Source organism: Plecotus auritus, assembly GCF_963455305.1.
Source record: "Plecotus auritus genome assembly, chromosome: 8".
Classification (NCBI taxonomy): Eukaryota; Metazoa; Chordata; class Mammalia; order Chiroptera; family Vespertilionidae; genus Plecotus; species Plecotus auritus.
The window spans coordinates 111,915,639-111,935,648 of NC_137782.1; the positions used below are offsets into that span (position 1 = coordinate 111,915,639).

Sequence of the window (20,010 nt, forward strand, 5' to 3'; positions counted from 1 at the left end):
TAATTCAGTACATGATCAAAACTAGGGAACTGATATCATATTCAGACCTTTTTCAGGTTTTATCAGTTTACAAGGATGTGTGTGTGTGTGTGTGTGTGTGTGTGTGTGTGTATTCCAGGAAGTTCTGTGTGTGTAGATTTGTACAGACACCACAGTCAAGGAACAGAACTTCTGTATTACCTTAAAGCTCTCCCTCATGCTTCTCCTTTATAGTCACATATACCACCCCCATCCCCGTGCCTACACCTGATGACCACTAACCTGCGCTCCATCTCTATACTTTTGTCATTTAAAAGTCTATATATATATATATATATATATATATATATATGCCTAATATGCTACATGTCCAACCATTTGACCAGTTGCTATGATGCGCACTGACCACCAGGGAAGATGCTCTGACCAGTAGGTTAGTTTGCTGCTGGGGTCTGGCCGATCAGGACTGGGCGAGATGGGCTGGACACTCCCTGAAACCAACCTCCCGCGGTCCCTCCCTGGCCAGACATTATTTCTTCTAATTAATTTCCTATCAATGTGCATGAATTTGTGCACCGGGCCACTTCTATATATCCTATATAATAAAACCCTCATATGCAAATCAACTGAACGGCTGAAAGATTGGTTTCTATGACGCACACTGACCACCAGGGGGAGACACTGAACAGAGGAGCTGCCCCCTGGTGGTCAGTGTGCTACCACAAGGGGAGCGCCACTCAGCCAGAAGCTGGGCTCATGGCTGGCTAGCTCAGCTTCAGTGGCAGAGCTGCTCCTCCCTCCACTGCAGGTGGGCGGTAAGGAGTGAGGGGTCCTGTTGCAAGGGCCCCGGGCTGCAAGAGGGATGTCTGAATGTGGGCAGGTGGACATCCCCTGAGGGGTCTCAGACTGGGAGAAGGCGCAGCCCGGCTGAGGGACGCCCCCCCTCTCTCAAGTGCATGAATTCCGTGCCCTGGGCCTCTAGTATGTGTGTGTGTGTGTGTGTGTGTGTGTGTGTGTGTGTGTGTATATGCTTAATATACTAAGTGTCTGACAATTTGACCATTCTACCAGTTGCTATGATGCGCACTGACTACCAGGGGGCAGATGCTTCAACCAAGAACTATCCAGTTCGTGGCAGAAGCAAACACCATCAGGCATTGGCCTTGTGAACAGCACTCAGTTCATTTAATTAAAATGAAGTACAACTGCCTTCTAGAGCCTTCTAGGACCTAGAAAATGGTTAATTTTGGCCTGTGCTCATGGAACGCTGATCTGAGATGCTGCACTGATCGCTGTCTTTCTTGGCCACAAAAACCACCACAGCAGGCTGGGCTCCAGAGACAGGGCCCAAATGTCTCCATCCAGCATGAGTGGCCTTGATAGCATTCCTTCTTTCCAGTCTCCGCTGTTTGCGGCCTTTGCATTTGCATTTTCCCAGTGTCAAGCCCAGGGAGGCGCAGGGCAAGTGCTCAAAAATGAAAGCAGGTGGATGGATGGAAGAGCTTGTTGGCACAGGCCAGACTGTGCTGGGACTTTTTATAGGCCCGTTGACATCCACTCTCTCTCTTTTTGTTGTTGTTGTTAACCTTCCACTGAGGAGATATATTTTCCATTAATTTTTAGAGAAAGTAGAAGGGGTTAAGGGAAGGGGGGAGGGGGAGAGAAACATCAATGTGAGAGTGACACAATGATTGGGTGCCCCATGCACATGCCCCGACCAAGACTGGTGGATCAAGCCTGCAACTGCATATGTGCCCTAGACTGGAATCCAACTTGAGACCCTTCAGTCCACGGGCTGATGCTCTAACCACTGTGCCAAGCCGGCTAGGACTTGCCACTCGCTTTGGTATGGCCTGTGAGCTAAGCAGTGTTTTTACATTTTTAAATGATTAAAAAAATTTTTTTAAACGATCTTTTGTGAAAACTCTATGGAATTCAAAGGTCAATGTCCATAAGTAAAGTGTCATTGCAGCACAGCCTTGCCCGTTTATTGACAGATGGACTAGGACCGCCTCCTTCCCAGTGGCAGCGTCGTATAACTACAAGAGAGACTGCATGGCTTACCCCTCATGTTAGCATTTCTGCCACTCTCTGCACAGATGGAGAGAACAGCCTCCCAGGTCTGGGCGGGCCGCCAGCACAGTCACTTTCTGGCTAGTGGTTATGTTCCCATCCAGCCAGCTCTGCAGCCAGGTTGCGCCAGCCCCATCCCATCCCTCCCTGTGACTTTGCTGTCCAGGTCTCCCCTCTGGTCCAGGTCCATCTGAGGGGAGAGTGAGGAAAGAGCACTCCCGGGCCACACGCAGCATAGGGGGAGCCCAGTCACGCTCCTCCAGGAACTCCTCCAGGGTGACCATCCCTGGGGCTGGGCCACACCCCTCTTCTGGATGCCTCCTGGTGGAGAGGCCCATTCCGGGTGGTGGGTACTCCAGGCGGCTGAGGGTAGTGTGTCCTGGGGTCCTGGCATTGCGGGGCGGGGCAGAGTGCTGTGTCCCTGCTGGGCATCAGGTCCTCACTGCGGAAGCTCTCGGGCCTGCGGTGAAGAGGGCCGGGTCAGAGGAACCTGGTGTCCGGGCGAGGGGACACAGAGGGACACACGTCAGTCACTCACTCTCACTCACCTGCCTCCAGTGGGCTCTGCGCTGCCTCCGGCTCATGGAACACAGGGAGCCCTGCTGGGGGACCCGGAGCACACTTCTCCCAGGCTGGCACTGGGGATGTCAAGGACATGCTGGAATTCTCTAGAAGTTCACAGTGGGATTTAAAAACAAAATATGTGGGAGGGAGGTGCAGAGCTTCTGCTAAAGCTGAAATTAGCAACAGCTGTGAGGCGTACACAGCCATCTTCTGCACCATTAACAAGCTTAAACATCGTAAAGGAATCACACTCACCCCGTGTCTTCTGACTACGATGGACCGGAACTCACGGACCTGTCCCCTTCCGGAAGCTGCAGGAACTCAGACTCGGAGGATGGGTGGCTTGCCCAGGTGCCCAGAGCTGGTCAGTGAGGAGAAGGGATCTGAACCCCAATCCGTGAAAACTCCCAGGCCTGAGCCTGAAACGGCATGGTGTGCCCTATGGAGGCAAACCCATCAAGCTTTGAAGAACTTGCTAATCGTCTTCTTTAAATCACACAGATAGCACCAAGCCCGGAGCAGAGATTCAAGGGCACTAGAAAGTGCCCAGAAGGAAGGCCAATTTACCCTTCATGCTGTGAGGTGAGCAGTCACTGGATGCATCCCTGCGGCTCTCTTAAGCTGCCTGGCCGGGACCCTGAGAGGAAAGGACCACCCTGAACCGAAAGGGCCGCTGACCCAGTCTAGCCCAGACTACGCCATCCAGTCTTCAAAGGAGGACAGAACAGAGCGATTCTGCCACAGCTCAGGGAGTGCCCTCAGAATGACAGACGCAGGTTCTGGAGACACCCCAGGAGGGGACCCGCCTCCCCTGAGAGTCAGGCCCCGTGCACAGTGGGCATGGGCTGTGCGGGATGACAGCCTGTGCGTCTGTGTATGTGCAGTCTGGAGCTCAAACAATGTTGTTGACAAAGGAAATTTCACGCAGAACTCCGGTATAGACCAAATGGGGTGGCTCTGGGAAAGCAAAACGTTGGAGGGGTGAGGAGCCCACCATTAGGACACATGGAGCTTTCTAGAACATGTGGAAACACGCTGCCTAGACCAGAACAGTGGCACCTGGTGAGGGCGGGAGCCAGGACAGGGCAGAGTGAGCGCCCACGTGTGCACAATGAAGCCTGTGCCCGCTCCACGTGTGCACAATGAAGCCTGTGCCCGCTCCAGGGGCCGCTTCACCTCGGGGGTCCGAGGGGCGTGTGCTGGGTCTCAGGAGGAAAGAACATGCTGGCTTTCCGTGGCTGTTTGCTGTCCTTCAGCTCCTCTTCTTTTTGTCTCAAATTGACAGCTGCCCCAAAGGGAAAAGAAATGGACCTCACGATGACAAGTGTGGGGCAGCCGCCCTCCTGGCTGTGGTGTGTGCCTGCCTGAGCGTGTCTAGGGCAGCCCTCCCTGCCTCCCTGGATCAGAGGGGGAGCACCTGCTGCAGGGAGGGCAGCACCACCTGGCCAGGGCAGGCGGTCCCTTCCAGGCTTGCAGACCGCCCCTCCTGGTCCATGCCCCCAGCACACGCAGTCCCACGGCCCCGCCCCGTGTACCATCAGGGCTTGTCCCACCGCACAGTCACAGCTGGGGACAGGGACTGTGTGCCCGTCCTCCCTGCACACAGCTGGTGTTGAGCTGAACTGCACTGAGAACCGGGGACACACTAGGAGCAGCTCTGCTTCTGCCCCACCTAGCAGTCTGCTCTGGACTCACAGGGGCACAGGGCACCCAGTTCCCCAGCCCTGGCCCGCTCCCCAAATAGCAGGATTCTGAAAAAGCCTGTTAGCAGCGGGGCTGGGGGTGAGCCGAAAAGTACTTGGTTCCGTGGAGAGCACAGAAGCAGAACCAGCCCCCTCTTTGAGAAAGAAAAACCTTGAACAGAAACATCCACCTTCCTCTTGGAAAAGGACGTGTCACTGAAAGGCAACTGTGACACAGATCAGCGGGCTCCAAACCCTCCGTCCATTGGAGCCCAGCACTGCCCACCCCTTCGCCTCTGTCTCTTGATATGAGAAGCTCGAGGAATCAGAACACTCAGGAATAAGACCCTTTTCCTCAGCTGATTCGGCATAAATCTGTCCCCTCAGTGACACTTCCAAGAGCGGTGGCCGACTCCTCCTGTCCTGTTCCCCTCCACCCAGTGAGAAGATGTGAGGGCTCCGGGGTTTCACACTGTTTCCCCACAGAGCCTGTCTCTGCCCATAAGTTGTAAGAGTCCATGCCAGCACCATGGAGCTTTCTAGGCAATGGGAGGGAGGAGATAATGCTCACTGCTACACTTACTGTTGATTACTTCAGAAGCTGAATCCAATGGAAACTCTCTCAGTTTTCACTTTATTCAAAACGTTAGCTTCCCACCCTCCTAGGATTTTGTTCTCAGGAATTATAAAAACCCAAAGCAACTGTTAATGTTTGAAAAGGCTGGTATCATTCACTGATTCCCTTCTGCCTACTTGAGATGGCAAGTGTTTCCACCAATTTCTAAGATGAAATTTTCAACTGGGAGCTGCTCTGGGCAACTAAAGTCCAGGTGAGGAAGGTGAGACCTTCCTGCAATCAGTGCTCTGTGCCTGGGCCACTAGCGCTTCCTGCCAGCAAGAGGAGTCAGAGCCTCCAGAAGTAGTGACACCCATCACTGGAGGGAGGTAAGCAGGAGCTGCATGCTTAGGCCCCTAGGGGAGGCAGGAAAAGGGTGTTGAGGAACTGTGGGTCCCCATTCCCACTTCAGCACAACACCTCCTCGTTCACCTCCTCTGTGTGTGGGATTTGCACACAGGCCTTAGCTTGAAGGAAAAGCACTGTTGATGGAAACAGGTGTGATAACCCAGGCGGAAGGGCACCACACACCGTCCACGCCCCGTGCTGCCTGCGGTTGGGAACTTGAGCTCCAGGGACCGCTCACAGGGGCTGTCATCTGAATTCTAGCCCGCGGAGAACATAGGGCTGGAGAGTCAGCGGACCTGGAACATCCACGGGGAAACCTGGGCCTTTAGTGAGACAGCCACCTCTGACTCTGGCCCAGCCCCCGAGGTGTAGTCGTGTCCAGCTCCTGGAGGAGGGAGGGACGGGTGGACCGTGTCCTTAGGGAACAGGTGCCTGTATGTCCTATCTCTCCCCTTTTTCTCCTGCTGGGACAGCCTCACACTCGGGACTCTATCTGATTTAACTTTAAGTCACACTTCTGCCTGCGCAATGACTGGGACTCCAAAGGACAGCAGTGTCCTGGCCTAAAAGCAATGCAGCAAAGGTAGCTGATACTGGAATTATCAAAAGAAAGCAAAGGTAGCGAGGAGAAAAATGGCGGCGGAATAGACAGACGTGTTCCGAGCCTTGTCTCGGAGCAGAAAGAAAGAACAGCTGAGGGTCGCACGAGGAGTGTTTGTTGGCAAGTTGGGGGACAGCTGAACTCCAGAAGAAGGTGGGAGACTGCTAGACGGGGTTCCCCTGACCTGGCAGCTCCCACTGCGGCTGGGTCCCCTCCCGGAGCTGTGGGCTTGGACGCGGAATCTGCGCCATCTTGAACCGGAAAGTGGAGCTTATCGGAAGCCTGAGAATCCACAACTGGGGCACCCACGGAACAGCTGCGAGCCCCAGAACAACGCTCCCCAATTGGCGCAAACACACGGGTTCAGAGGAGCTCTATACTCCACCACGGAAAGGTCAGATTTCGCCTGGGATAAGGTGAGGTCTCTGGTCCCAGCGCGAGAGAGGAACGCGCGTTTTGCGGGAGCTGGAGGACCAGGGAAGTCTGTGCCTAGAAAAATCGGTGGCTGTTGGGGCTGGCGTGATCTGTGAATGTGGAAGGGGGTCCTCAGAGCTGCTAACAGAAGGGCTCTCTAAAAAGCAACCCATTTTGATCTGAAGTGCAGGGACACCCTAGGAATTTCAGGGGTGTGCTAGACTTATGCGCAGCCACGGAGTGCGCACACTTGGGCTTTTTCCTCTTGAAATTCTTGCTTCTGATTACTAAACCCAAATCATAGGATCACCCAGTTGGGGACACCCTGGGAGACTGTAGGGGAAAGTTGTTTTTCTGGAACCTGGGGATAGGAGCGGGGAGTGACCATCGGAGAGCCGGCTCTGAGGCAGCCCACTCCCACAAACCCATAGTGAGTGCCACAGGGAAAGAAGGCTCTAACACTGCCTAGAGAGGCCATAGATAAACCCGGAAGTCAATCCAGAAACACTGCCACCCAGGGGCTGAATCACAAATTGACTCTTGTGTAATCAAAAATAAAGGAATACGAATTAAGACTCACCGCCTGCTTAAAATCAGGACTGGCTTACATCACTGAAGAGCAGTGGAACGCAGGGAACTGCAATACTGTCCGGACTGAGAAACAGGTGTGCCAAACAGAACAACAGAGGAAGTGAATGACCTTCACTACTCCACATTTTATTTTTATTTTTTATTTTTTTATTTTCATTTTTTGCATCTTTTACTCAAGAAACTAATTTTTTTTCCTGACTTGATTTTACCTTTTTAATTATTACATTTTTATTTTCAATCCGTATTATTACTACTGCTATTTTATCTTTTTTTTTTTTTTAAGTGTCATTTTATTTTCTCTTCATTTTGTTTTGGGATTAATGTTCTACATTCTATTTTTATCTTTCCTTTAGCATCATTTTACTCTATCTCAAATCTACCTTTATGCCATCACTCTCTTCCTCACTTTTCCCTTTTTGGTGTCCTGTTTATCTTACCCCTTTCCTGCTTTAGATTTTCCCTATTCTTTCTGTTTACCCCCTGTTAAAATTTCACCCTACTTATATATCTAATCTCCAATCCCCTGCTCCAAGTCCATACACACTTCTCTCTTCGCTGTCTTAACTATCCAAAAAATTGTTTTTCTCTTTGTCCTTTTGTTGTTGTTCGCTTGAATGTAGAATATATTGAATTTTTATGCTTTTTTGTGAGATTGTTTTGCTTATTCTTCTTTTATTTTTTTGTTTGTTTAGTGCTTCTGTTTTCCCTTGCCTCACTCAATATTAGTTGGTGTTGTAGTTTGTATTAATCCCCAGGTACTTGTTGCTGGCATTTGCTGGGATAAGTGATTGTTCTATTGGAGTTTTATCCCCAATATATATAGTCTGTTTCCCTTTCTCTCTTAGTCTCTTTCTTGTCTCTCTTACTTTTTTTTTTATTCTTTTTTTCCCTTTTCCCAATTTCATTTTGACACTCCTTTTTTTTTCTTCTTCTTTCTTTCTTTTTCCTCTTCTTCTTTCTCTACTATCCCCTAATTTGCCTTTCTCTGGTGGTCACCTTTATTGGAGGTTATTAATATCGTGAATACATTTCTGTTCAGTGCCTTGTGTGTTGTACCTGGTATTGCTGTATTTTGTGCCTTTAAATCAACGCAGGAGAGAGAGAACTACATAACCAGACACCCAGAGAAGAGAGACCATGGGGAGACAAAGACACAGCCCGCATATGAAAGAAAAGCAGGAATCACCAGAAAAGGAAGTAAATGAAATGGAAGCAATCAACCTTCCAGAAAAAGAATTCAGAGAAATGGTCATAAGGTGGCTGAAAAGGTAGCTGATACTTAGTGTCCCGGGAGCCCCTCCCTGCTACAGGGCCAGATGCAGCAAAAGCAGGGCCCTGAGAGCAATTATCTCCCAGGGGCCTGGGCTCTCCAGGGGCTGGAGGAAGGAAAAGGAAAGTACCACCACCTGAGGGAGGATGCGGGTTCCCTAGAGACTGAGCCTGCACCAGCAGCTCCTCCCAGCAACGTCAAGTATCCATGGGCCACCGGTCACTGCTCTTCCCTGAGAAGGACTAAGATGCCAGGTGCCTCAGGCCTGCCAGCTGCTCTCTGACAGCAGCCCTGGATCCCCCCCAAACTGACATCAGGGTCTCCATTTTGCAGACAGTTCTAGGTCCACCTGAGCGTGAGCTCTGGGCTGCCAGGGAATCGCCGTGGTCAGTGCTGGGTGTGCAGTGAGAGGGGCCCTTGGGCAGGGTCAGCAGGCGTCTAAACAGGCCTGGGCTCTGGGTGGGATCCAGGCTGAGACAGCCCGAGGGTTAGCCTGGAGGGCTGGGCCTGGAGCCACACAGGCCGCTGGCAGGCCCAGGGGACATGGTGCTCCTGGCTCCTTCTGGAGCCCAGGCAGGGCTTCTGCTCTGCAGAGCCTGGGAGACCGGGCCAACTGCTGAGTGCCCACAAGGGACACGGAGCAAGCCCGCCCCAGCCACACAAGGCACCATGCCCCTGACACCCAACAGTGAGTGGCTGCCTTTTCAGCGTCTGCCCAGGAGCACAGAGGGACTGCCTCCTGCCCTGTGCTCACTCACCTCATCTTCTCCCGGGGGTGCTTCTGATTTGTTAACAAGGGGCCAGGTCCTGAAGCTGCCCCAGGCAGTCTCAAGGGCAGGGACCCTGTCTGTCTTTGCTGGGCTTGTCAAACCACGGTTATGCATGCCTTGGCTTCCAGGGTCCTGTGGGAGGTAAGATTATGAAAAATCATAAGCCCTTCTCTTCAGTTTCTAACACCCCCGGGACAGTCATTTTCAGCTCTTTCTGCTGTCCTCGGATTCTTCATCTCTAGGTTAGAAGCAGAGTGTCTTTTTAAGTTTTGAGCTTTATTTCTCCCCTGCTGTTGCATATTTTAAATTTCCCAGTGCTCTTCCCCAGATGCTTCTTTTCATAGCATCCTGGTCTGGTTTCACTGTGCTAAGTGGCTCACTCTGAGGTCACGATGGGCATTTTAAAGCTTTTGTCTCTGTGCCTAATGCCCGCTGACTCTGTTGCTCTCAAATCAGTTTGTCTCAGGTGTTGCAGGCGCTCCTCAGGTGTCCGGGGACCCTGACTTCTCATGGGCTCCCTCTGGCAAGATGTGACCCGACTGCTCTGCTGGGAATGCCTCCCGCTAATCAGATGCCTTGAAGAGGATGTAACATCCCATCTAAGGTGCGAGCACGCTTGGCTACTGGCATCTGGGGGACATCCAACCTGTCAATCCCTCCTGAACCCCCTTGTTTTTCCGTCTAGGACACCTGCCCTCCACTCCATGGACCAGCCTCCAGTGCAAGGACCCTGTCAAGTCTCCTCCCTGGAGAATAAACCTCCAACATTGCCTGATTGTAGCCCAAAGGACGGTTCACCTCCGTTATGAAGCCGCTTGGTGCCACCAATTCCTGAGCAGTGGTGTGGGTTCCAGGGCTCAGGCCCAGGCCCCCAGATGGCGGAGTTACCTTCCCAAACTCGCACAGTTATAGGTAGAGCTGAGCTCTGAACCTGTGTCTGTGGGACACCAAACATGTCCACAGCTTCACCCACCTGCTGACCACCTCTCAGTCTGAGAGGCGCCTCCTGCCCCTGTGAACCGGGGTCTTTGGGAAGGACCTCGGGCCGAGATGCTCATCACTCTTGGTTTGGAGGGACCGTGACTCACCGTGGGTGCGGTCTAGGTGCCGGGACGTGGGGGTGGAGGTGGAGCTGGAAGGAGCTGTAGTGATGGCTGCGGATGAACAGGCCCCGGAGCCCAGCTCTGATGGCCGGGGCTTGGTGGCTGGGTCAGTGGAGGCATCAGTGCCATCAAGGCTGCTTCTGGGTGGAGCCACTCCCTTTGGTATTAGGTTCCCAGGGCCTGGGGCAGAGAAGGACAGTGAGAAATGGGGCTGCAATTCCCATGCCAAGGTGGGCGATCACACTGCGGCCTAGAAGCAGAGACAGCAGGCACAGGGAGCCCAGGGACAAGAGCTGGGCTGTGTGCCTCACGGGCTGTGGTCTAAGGGAAGGCCCTGGTGGCAGCCTGAGCTGGAGGCCCTGGGAGGCTGGCCCTGGCTCTAACCATGGCTCACAGTGCGAGCCCCCAGCAGCTGGGAGAAAATAAACGATGAGCTCAGGAGGCTCAACAAAATGTTGGTAAAAGTGCAACACATTAACTACTGGGCCCACCTGCTGTGTCACTCAATCCCTGACTTAAGAAGACCTGGCCTGTGGCTGCTCAAGACCACTCCCGACCTGTGGTCCAGGCCCTCAAGGTCCAGGATGTGCACCCTGCCAACAGGCTTCCCTTATGATTGCAGAAAGAAGTTCATTGTCACCCTAACAGTCATTTAAGGAGTCTTCATCTCTACATGGTGACTTTGACTCAAGAATGATTTTTACCTTCCATTTTTGCAATCCCTGAATTTTCTGCTGTGAACATGTACTATTGGCAAAGTTAAATAAAATACTAGTAAAAACAACACCAACATTGGGGAGAAATACACACCTAAAAGACCTTCAACTGCCTCGTTAGGAGAGGGGATGGGCTCTTCAAATACAAGTGAAAAATGAATGCGGTTGGAGTTTCTCGGAGCATCAGGACAAGGCTGTTTTGCACAGCGTCCTGCTCCAGGCAGCTGGAGGGCTAAGGACCTGGAGCCACGCCCACTGTGGGGATTTGGGCCCCTCCACACCTTCCTAGGACCTGACCCCTCTGGCTCTCAGCTACCCAGTGTCTGGACTCTCGGGGAAGTTGTAAGCACCCAAGCCTTGCAAACTGAAATCAAGGGAAAATTTGGATTCTGAAGGATAACCTTGATGAGAAGCAAGATTCAAGTCTCTTGGGGTGAATCTGACAGTTGTCCACTGAGTGAAGTCAGCGTGAGGAGGGGCGCAGAGGCGGAAGTGCCAGACAGCAGCCAGGCCAGAAAGACTGTGTTTCCAACAGCATGCTGGGCAGGCAGGCGGGGGACCAGCAGGTGGCAGCCCAGGAATCAGAGCTGAGCAAGCCAGGAAGTCAGTGCCACATCAACTGACAGGAACAGTGCGAGAGTCACCCGTTTTCTTTTACGGTGACTTTGTGTTTATAGTGACAGTGGTTTTCCAAGTCGTTTCAAGGGAAAGTATGTAAATAATCACTCAGGTGATACAGACTTTGCAAAATCTTGGAGATGGTACGAGGATGGCTGAAGACAGAAAACAATGCAGTAGCTAAAGGCCTCTGTGGACCAGCGCTCCCGGCTGATGCTGACTGTGAGCTGATGTCCTGTCTGTCCACTGCTGCCCTCACAGCAGCATCCAAGACTTCAGAGGACCTCAGCACGGTCCTACAGCGTCACTCTGGGCTGAACCCTGGCTCGGCAACATCGATCCAATTATTTGAGATGCTGAGTGGAGCAGTAAGTTCTTCAAAACACGGAACACATCTAAAAAGGGACTGCTCCGCAAAAGCCAAGCTTCTGTGCTCTGACACAGGAAGTGGAGAAAAGGGCAGCAGATTTAAAGTTAGCTGTCCAAAAACGAGTCTTAAAAAAAAATCTCACTTGACAGGGTCCACAGAGTTTTGGAAGCCTAGCGGCCGCTGATCATTTCTACCCTGCACAGGGGCATGGTCTCCAAGCCTGCAGGTGCGAGGGCAGGGGTGCCACTGGGCCCAGGGACTCACTTAGCATGGACACCCTGGCCCAGGGACCTGGGCGTGGATGCCCCGAGGCTCCCCTAACACTGTGCTGCGCTGGAGTACGGTCCAGAGGCCGTGACAACTGGTCTCCTTTGAAGTCAGAATCCACGTTGGCTACTTTAAGCTTGGCTTGGAATTTGTGTCAGGAGGAGGGGTCCGCTATGGGTCATCTGGCCTTTAACTACTGTTTTTCTGTTTGTTTGTTTGCTTGTTTGTTTGAATTTCAGCCATGAAGGAGGATACATCTTGAGACACTGCTGAAGGGAAAGGATTAGAAATCCCAGTGTCTGAGAAAGGGAGGGGCTAGTTAGAAGCGGGTGCGATGTCAGAGAAAGGCCAGAAACTCAGTCGTGTAGAGAAAGGCAGGCGGGGCGGCCAGATGGAGACTTGGCCTTGTCCTCGCTTCCGCTTTTCAAAAGGCGACTCCTTTTGCGCTGAGTTGCTAAATTGTTATCCCCCGGATTACACAAGAGAGGAAGGAAAAACAAAACAAAACAGCAAATAAATGAAATGAGTAATGACAAATGACTACGTTAGCTAAATGTTCTTGTGAGATCAGAGTCCTGTCCTCCCAGGAGAGTTGGAAACTATACCCACGGCACAACCAGAATCAGGACTCGGTAAACCATTATGCCCTGACTCTACTTAATTCGTTTAATGGCATCCTGGTGCCAACGCTTTACTGAGCACGTGAGGAGAATTCTATATTGCTCTAGGAGCTGATGCCTTAGACTATTTTTCAATTTCAATGTGTTAAATTATTAAATAAGGATGTTTATTAGTTTAGGACCTGGTTTTCCTTACTCCTCCGCCCTAATGACAAGCTCCCTGACAACTTGGCTCGCACACAACTAACTCCTGCTCCTGTTCAAAGACCTTGGGACACTTCCTGGGATGCTTCTGGCTGCTGCAACAGGATAGTCTACCTGAGCTGCTCACTGATAATCCTAGTACATCTAGAACAGCCTCTTATGGAAGGATCAGTTTGAAATACCTCTTTTTCATACCAAAACACTGTCAACACCAAGAATTATTCCCATTTAGATCCCTACGCATTCTCTCCTGCAAACCTACACTTCATGACCTTTGAATTCTGGAGTCTTATCAGAGCAGACAATTGGCCCAACTTCCTGAACATGTCACATACATGGGCATAACTGGTTTATCTGATTTCTGATTTCGGATTCAAGTCCATGGCAGGACCTCTGTTATTTCTCTCTCCACAGCACCACCTGGTGGCCACAGCTCACACCACAGGGACCCACTATGCAATGCTGGTGCCCCAGGCTTGGTCAGCACCTTCAGGGACCAAAGCAGCTTTAACTGCAGGCAGTGCTCACAGTGGTGAAGAGTTCAGGCTCCATAATCTGTCAGACCTGGGTTCGGATCCCAGCTCCGCCCCTTATTCTCTGGGCAAGTGCTTAACCTTGTCAAGCCTCACTTTCCCAGCCCTGCAAAGGGGATAGGAATCGTGCCTGCCTCACATGGCAGTTGGAACTAAAGGAGAGACATAAAATGTGAAACTACCGAAAAGGTGCTGGGCCCAGAAACAGCAGCCATGCAATGTTACTAATATCCACCACTGACCTGCTCATTCACGGATCCAAACAGCTGTTTTTTTTTGTTTTGTTTTGTTAGTCCTCACCCAAGGATATATATATATATTTTTTTCTTTCAGAGAGAGTGGAAGGGAAGGACAGAGTCAGAGAGAGAAACATCTATGTGAGAGAGACACATCGATTAGCTGCCACCCTCACACCTCGACAGGGCCCGGCATTGAGCCTGCAACCCAGGTACTTGCCCTTGACCAGAATCAAACCCTGGACTCTTTAGTCCAAGGGCCGACCCTCTAACCACTGAGACAAACTGGCCAGGGCAGTCAAGCATCTTTTTTCTGAATGTTTTGCTAGCTCAGTTAGGATGATTATCGTTCATTAAGTCAACTTAGACAATAACACAAGTGGAGGTGGTGAATGTAAAAAAAATTATGTAGCCTGAATGAAAACCCGAGGCAACAGACGCCTCTACATCAATGTTCATAAGTTTCAAACTCATTTACCTGCATATGAGCGTTTTACCTAATCAACTCCTGCAAAGACTGGGAATGCAAGCGTGAGTCCCAAACACTGGTATGATGCGTGTGCACACTTGGTTTTTTGCGTTTCGAGGGACACACCAGGACCTCAAGTGGTGAATGTCACCCAGAAAGGTGTGTGCACAGGTCACACTCAGAAGGCGGCTGGTCACGGGCTCTCGGTGCTGTCACGGCCGCCCCTGAGAGGGCCCGAGTGGCCCAGGCATGGGCTGGTCTCAGGAAGTCCTGGTGTCCTTCATAAATTTAAATTCTCAGGGAGCACGTTTGGCAGGCTTATAGGTAAGTCATGCAGGACATGATTTTTAAAAGTAAATTGAAAACTAAACCATGTTTAAGGCAAGTAAGGTGCGCTTTGGCCCTCTCCCAAACCTTAACATCTCTGAAATCAGGATGCAGCTTCGAGCCTGTCGGCCAGGTGGCAGTTCTGACAAATCGTCACTGCCACAACCCATTGATCTTCTTTTTATGTGAGCACCCTTGTCCTGACAGCCTCTTAGATTCCATGAAATACATACAGCACATGCAACTAGAAATCCACTTCAGACCTAAGGCAACTCCACACGTCAGCCCTGAAGGACGAGTACAGTGCACCCCGTGGTGGCAGGACTCAAGGCCAGATCAGGTTTGAGGAGAAAACCAGACCCGCTTTTCAAAGTGACAGAACGATCAGAGCCACAGGAGGCCTTGCTGGAGACCTTGCCGCTGTCCATTATGCGCTCAATGCACCGTGGAGCTCCCTACAGAAATGGCCTATTGTAGGCCTGGAGGAAACCGGGAACCCCAAACACATCCGCGGTGGAGCTTGTCTCTGCGGCAACTGTGTGGACTTCAGCTCTGGATAGTCGAGTCCCTACCACAGTGTCCATGATGCGAGAGGCTCCTCATGCTAAAGGACCTGAATTGTTCTGGGACGGAAGTGCAGCAACACTGATGGGGGTTTACATTTTCTACTTGGGTGTTCACATACCTCAGGAGGCAGTTGTGCATGTATGGAGCACTCCCCCTTCAGGCTCCTACACACACACACACACACACACACACACACACACACACACGTTTGAACACCAAGCATGCAGTGTCCTTGGTTCTCCCCTGTCCCTGAGGGTGACCTGAGATGCTCCCCTTCACATCCTGCCTGCAGCCAGGTCCGCCCCTCCTACCTTTTCCCTTGCGCCCCCAGCGGGCTTCTTGCTCTTCTGAACACTTTGAGTTGCATGGGGTGGCCTCCAGGGGCTCCAGCTGAGACTGAAGAGGCTGAGAAGTACTGGGCGAGGCCTGGTCTGGTTGTTCTCTGGAATGCCCTTTCTTTCTTTTGATAAATGTCACAAAGGCTTTCGCTGCAATCCAGCGCTTTTTCCTGTAAGAGGTAGGTTTTTAGGACACAGCCAACCCTCACTGCCCCTCCATCAGGTCCCTGGGTGCCCCATGCCAGCTGGGATTTCCATCACCAGCTTGGGAAGGCGGCGGTTAATTTGGTTCAGAATGAGGGTGCTCTTCGCCATCACCACGCTCATCCCACCTGGGGCTCAGGAGGGGGCACACCATGTGCAGTTAATTCGCACAGACCCAGGGATGGTGAAGCCTTCCTCATGTCAGGAACCCACACTAGCCCCTCGGGAAAACAACCTCCAACCCAGCTCTCAGCTCTCCATTACTGTGCCAAGTGCAGGAAGCGGTGCTGTACTGACCTAATCATGCTGGTTGGCAAAATTCCACCAAAATGCCATTTTCAGAACGGGTCAGGGACCTCCTCATTTTCTGCTAGAGTTAATAATATGTGGAATAGGCTGGCATACTCTGCCCGTTCCCGGCATTGAGGAGTCTGGGTGAGGGGAAGAGGGCAGGAGAGTGGGCCGCTTCAAGTAGAAACAGTGAGCCCTGGCTGGGAGCCCACTGGTTGGAGTGTCCACCTGAGCACTGAAGGGTGGTGGGTTCGATCCCCCGTCAAAGGCACATACCTAGGTTGCAGGTTCGATACCCGGCCCCGGTGGAGGCGTGTGCAGATGGAAACCAATTGATGTGTCTCTCTCACATCGATGTCTCTCTCTCTCTTTCTCTCTGTCTGCCTGTCTCTCTCTCCCAACCCCCTCACCTCCCTCCCTCCTTTCTACTCTCTCTAAAAATCAATGGGAAAAATATCCTTGGGTTAGGATTAAAAAAATAAGTAAATAAATGAAAACAGTGAATGTAAAGGTAATACGCTGCAGCTAACAGGAAATGAGGCATTCTAATGTAACAAGGACCACAGCTGTGTTCTGACCCTGCTCTGCCACGAAACAGCACTGTGCGACACAAGCCAGTCCATTTCCTCATCGGTGCCTCAATTTCCCTGTCAACGGCAGAGTCAGGCAGAGGTTCTGAAATTCTGTGGTTCTGTGATTTCCACAGAGAGGCCCTGCCGGATTCATGGGGATTTGACCCCAAGGCTGGGCTGGGACAGGGCAATGGGAAAGTCCAGCTCCTGGGCTCGGGCCCGGGCCCAGAGGAAGCCCTGCTGGACGGAGTCCGGCAGTCTCGGGGACCGAGCCGTCCCACCACTGGGGCTGCTGCTCTCAGGAGAAGGGAAAGTGTTTGTGAACCTGCCCTGGGGGGTCCAGTGAACCCAGAGGAATGGAGGTCAGAACAAAAGATTCCTGTGCTTGAAGATGGGGGAGCTGGTCCAGACGTCTGACCCAAGCTTCCTTCCCAAAACAGAAACATGGTTTTCTAGGTCCCATAATCTTGAGACCAAACCTGATACGCCTGCTTTAGTGGCTCTAAAAGCACAGACTCTCTGCCCCTTAGACAGGCTCCGGGCCAGCTGGCCTTCACCGTCCCTCATAGGATGACCCAGATTACAGAGGGCGGGACCGAAAGAAACTCTAAATTCTTTCCTTGCTGTGAGAGACCTGCATATAGGGCAGCTGCCATACAGCAGAAGGTACGGGCCCAACAAACTGGTCGTTGCTCTAGACGCTACAGCTTTCCCTACTCGTGAAAGAGGAAGCTTCTGTTCCGTGTGTAAGTTACTGACGCTTAGATCAACTCACTTCTTTGGCGCTGGATCATGGACCTTGTGCTGAGCCATGCTTTGTTCTTCTAGGTTTTCATTAGTTTTATGTGAGGCATTTACTTTGTCTCTAACAGAGGAGAGAGGAAAAACAGTCTGGTTTTTAAAATAAAACACGTGAATTGACTCATCAGCCCCGCCTGGGACCTGGCCCAGGAGGAACCGGTGTGTTTCTGGGACTCAGACATCACGCTGCTCATGGCCATCATGACCACCGAGTTGGGAATATAGGGGTGGAAGCAGGTGACGTGGGTCCAGGACCCCTAGCACATCGAGGGGACTGGCTGAACACCTAGGATCAGGCTGTATGTCACCTCAGGAGAGCAGACCCCGAACCACCTGAAATTCAAGCTGGGAAACTCCGAGGATTCCGGGCAGGTCAGCTCAGGATCTTGGGCACTCGGGTCGGACACGGGGCTAGGCGGGCTCCTGCGGGTGCAGAGCAACGATGCCTTTAGTGGTGGGGAGGGGTCTGCCCTCCATGAGATAGACGGGCATCAGGTGAAAAAGGTCAGTTTAGCAAAGTCAGACCTCCGACCTGGACCCACTCCAATGTTGGGCTTCTGCTCACACTTCCAGGGAAGCAAACTCAAAGCCTTTCGGGGGCCAGAGAAGATAAGGAGCAGGGCGGCCTGGGATGACTGGAGGATGGGTGGGGCCTGCGGCGAGGCTGAGCGCATGGTGCCACGTGGGACCTAACGCAGGGCCTGCAATCGGAGCGCCGCTCTCCATGTGGGGGAGCTTCTGATTGCTTTTCCCGAAGGATCCAGAAGCCCCGGCTCTGAAGCATAAACTCTTAATTTCTAAATGTGGGAAGTCAGTTCACATTTTCACAAAAGCAGAAAGGACCAGAGAGACACCTCTTAAACCTTGGGCTGGCAGAGGGCACCCCCGCTCCTGGGAGAGGGAGCCTGGCCTTCCTGAAGCAGACGGCATGGCATGCTTTCGTTCTGTGTGTCTAGGAGCCGTGCACGCAGTGCTCGCTGTACAGCGTCCCCCACTGGGCCGCCGGCTTTGGTCCTCTTCCTGCCTCTCCTCACCCATGTGGCCATGACAGCTCAGACCCCTGCTTTCCTTGCTTGAAAGTGAGTCCTAGCCATCGAGGCAGCTGCTCAGGCTCCTTCGGTCATAAGGTGCCCAGGCCCCACCTAATCCCAGGGCTTTCCCGCGAGTTCACCGCGAACTGGGCACCCGTGAAAAGTGATCTCTTGCAAACCACTGGGCCCTTGGCCCCTGACCTGCTCTGCTGCCAGCGCCCTTGGCTCGGCCTCTGTTCTTCTAGTCTGTTATTCTGTTCCCACGGCCGTCCGCCAGCCCCGCAAACTCATGGCCCAGCTATCCTAGGGCTGGGGAAGACTCTGCTCAGAGCAGGCTCAGGAATCCTGCCCACTCCCTGGCCTCCTGCAGACACTTTCTAATGCAAAAGCATCATCAGATCATCCCCCAGGGTACCAGGTCCGCACTCTTCTAGGTCACACCCGCCCAACCTCTGCTGGTCATTTTTAGCAGCTGTGTAACTTCAGGCTACAAACTCTCACTTCTACCCCAAAACTGCAGTGCGGTTTTCCATGTCAACCATGTCAACCATCTTTGGTACGTGGCGAGCCCCTTGTAGATGAGCAGACGACTCTGAGAGAACAGTGAGCAGCATCGTGTCCCTCTGTCCCACACTGGCCAGCCATTCCCGATCACAAGGAAGGACAGTCCCAGCAGCACAGCACCGAGGGGTGAAGACCACCCTGGACCCACAAGACGCATTTCAGATTACTTGACTTCCAAACCACGAGGTTTCCAGCACCAAGGCTCTTCCTCCTGCCCTCATTTCTGGCAGCTTCCTAGGCCCTGTACACCAGCATCCCTTAAACACTCACTTCCCAGTGAATCCGACTCATTAGCGGGCATGGAAGCCTTCCACGGCTGAGCGCTGCCCCTTCCAGCCTTCCCTCCTGCCACTCCTTGCACCTTCCCTGCACCCAGACCACGCCATGCTCCACCCTCACGTCCCCCACCTTCTCCCCTCCACACACACACACACCCACACTGGCTAGCCTTTTCCCCATCCCTGTCAGCAGAACCCCAACTCCCACCACCACGCTTCCTTCTACCTCCATGGAGCCCCTCAAGATCTGTCTGGTGTGCACACAGCTCTGCTCACATCCCATCATCCCTACTGGTTCCTGGGGACAAGGTAACTGGTTCTGTGCACCTCGCAGCGCCCACGCCAAAGCCAGGACTGTCGGCAAAGTCAATGTCGGCAGAGCGAGGACAGCTACTGTGCACCAACAACCCACTTGCCAGCCCATTAAGGGAAACACCGACACAGAAAGGGCTCAGCCTGCGAGCTGAAGTCCTTCCCTAGGACCTCTCTGTATCACTGTGGTGTTTTTCAAAGTGAACTTAATCCCCAAAGCAGATTAAGAAGAGTCTGGCAGGGGGCAGTGTCTCTGAAAAGCCAACAAAGCCAACCACCCCTACTTGCAGAAATCTAGAACCATTCCAGGGAAAGCGAGAGAAGGATGAGCTGGTAAGATGGTCTGTCCCCTTGCCCTGGGGACACCAATGCGCCCAGGATTCTCTGCTGCCCAGAGGGGCACTGTCCAATCCTGGAGCTGGAAGCCACGCACCCTCTGTTGATGGGCGGCCATCAGCCCACACCCCTCCCACTTACTGCTGCTGCTCCTCCTGGTGCTGGTCCTCGTTCTCCAAGTCCTCCTGGAGAAGCTTCTGGTTCTGCTCATTCAACCTTTGGACTTGGCTCTGCAGGTGACGGTTTTCTCCCTCCAAGTTCCCCTTGAGACGGGAGAGCAGCTAAAACACAGATGGACAATGTCTCAAAACACCACACGCTCCCGTGATTCCACTGCTGGGAATC

At 52.4% G+C, this 20,010-nt stretch overlaps 1 long non-coding RNA gene across 1 annotated transcript; it reads right to left on the reverse strand.

Moving 5' to 3' along the window:
* Nucleotides 1–1,936: 1,936 nt before the first annotated feature.
* Nucleotides 1,937–11,479, reverse strand: LOC308256322. Its single transcript, XR_013961442.1, has 7 exons — nucleotides 11,129–11,479; nucleotides 9,997–10,191; nucleotides 8,897–9,040; nucleotides 3,184–3,253; nucleotides 2,872–3,055; nucleotides 2,601–2,720; nucleotides 1,937–2,512 (listed from the first exon to the last, which is right to left on the reverse strand). It is a non-coding gene; the product is annotated as an uncharacterized lncRNA (long non-coding RNA).
* Between the last annotated feature and the right edge of the window lie 8,531 nt (nucleotides 11,480–20,010).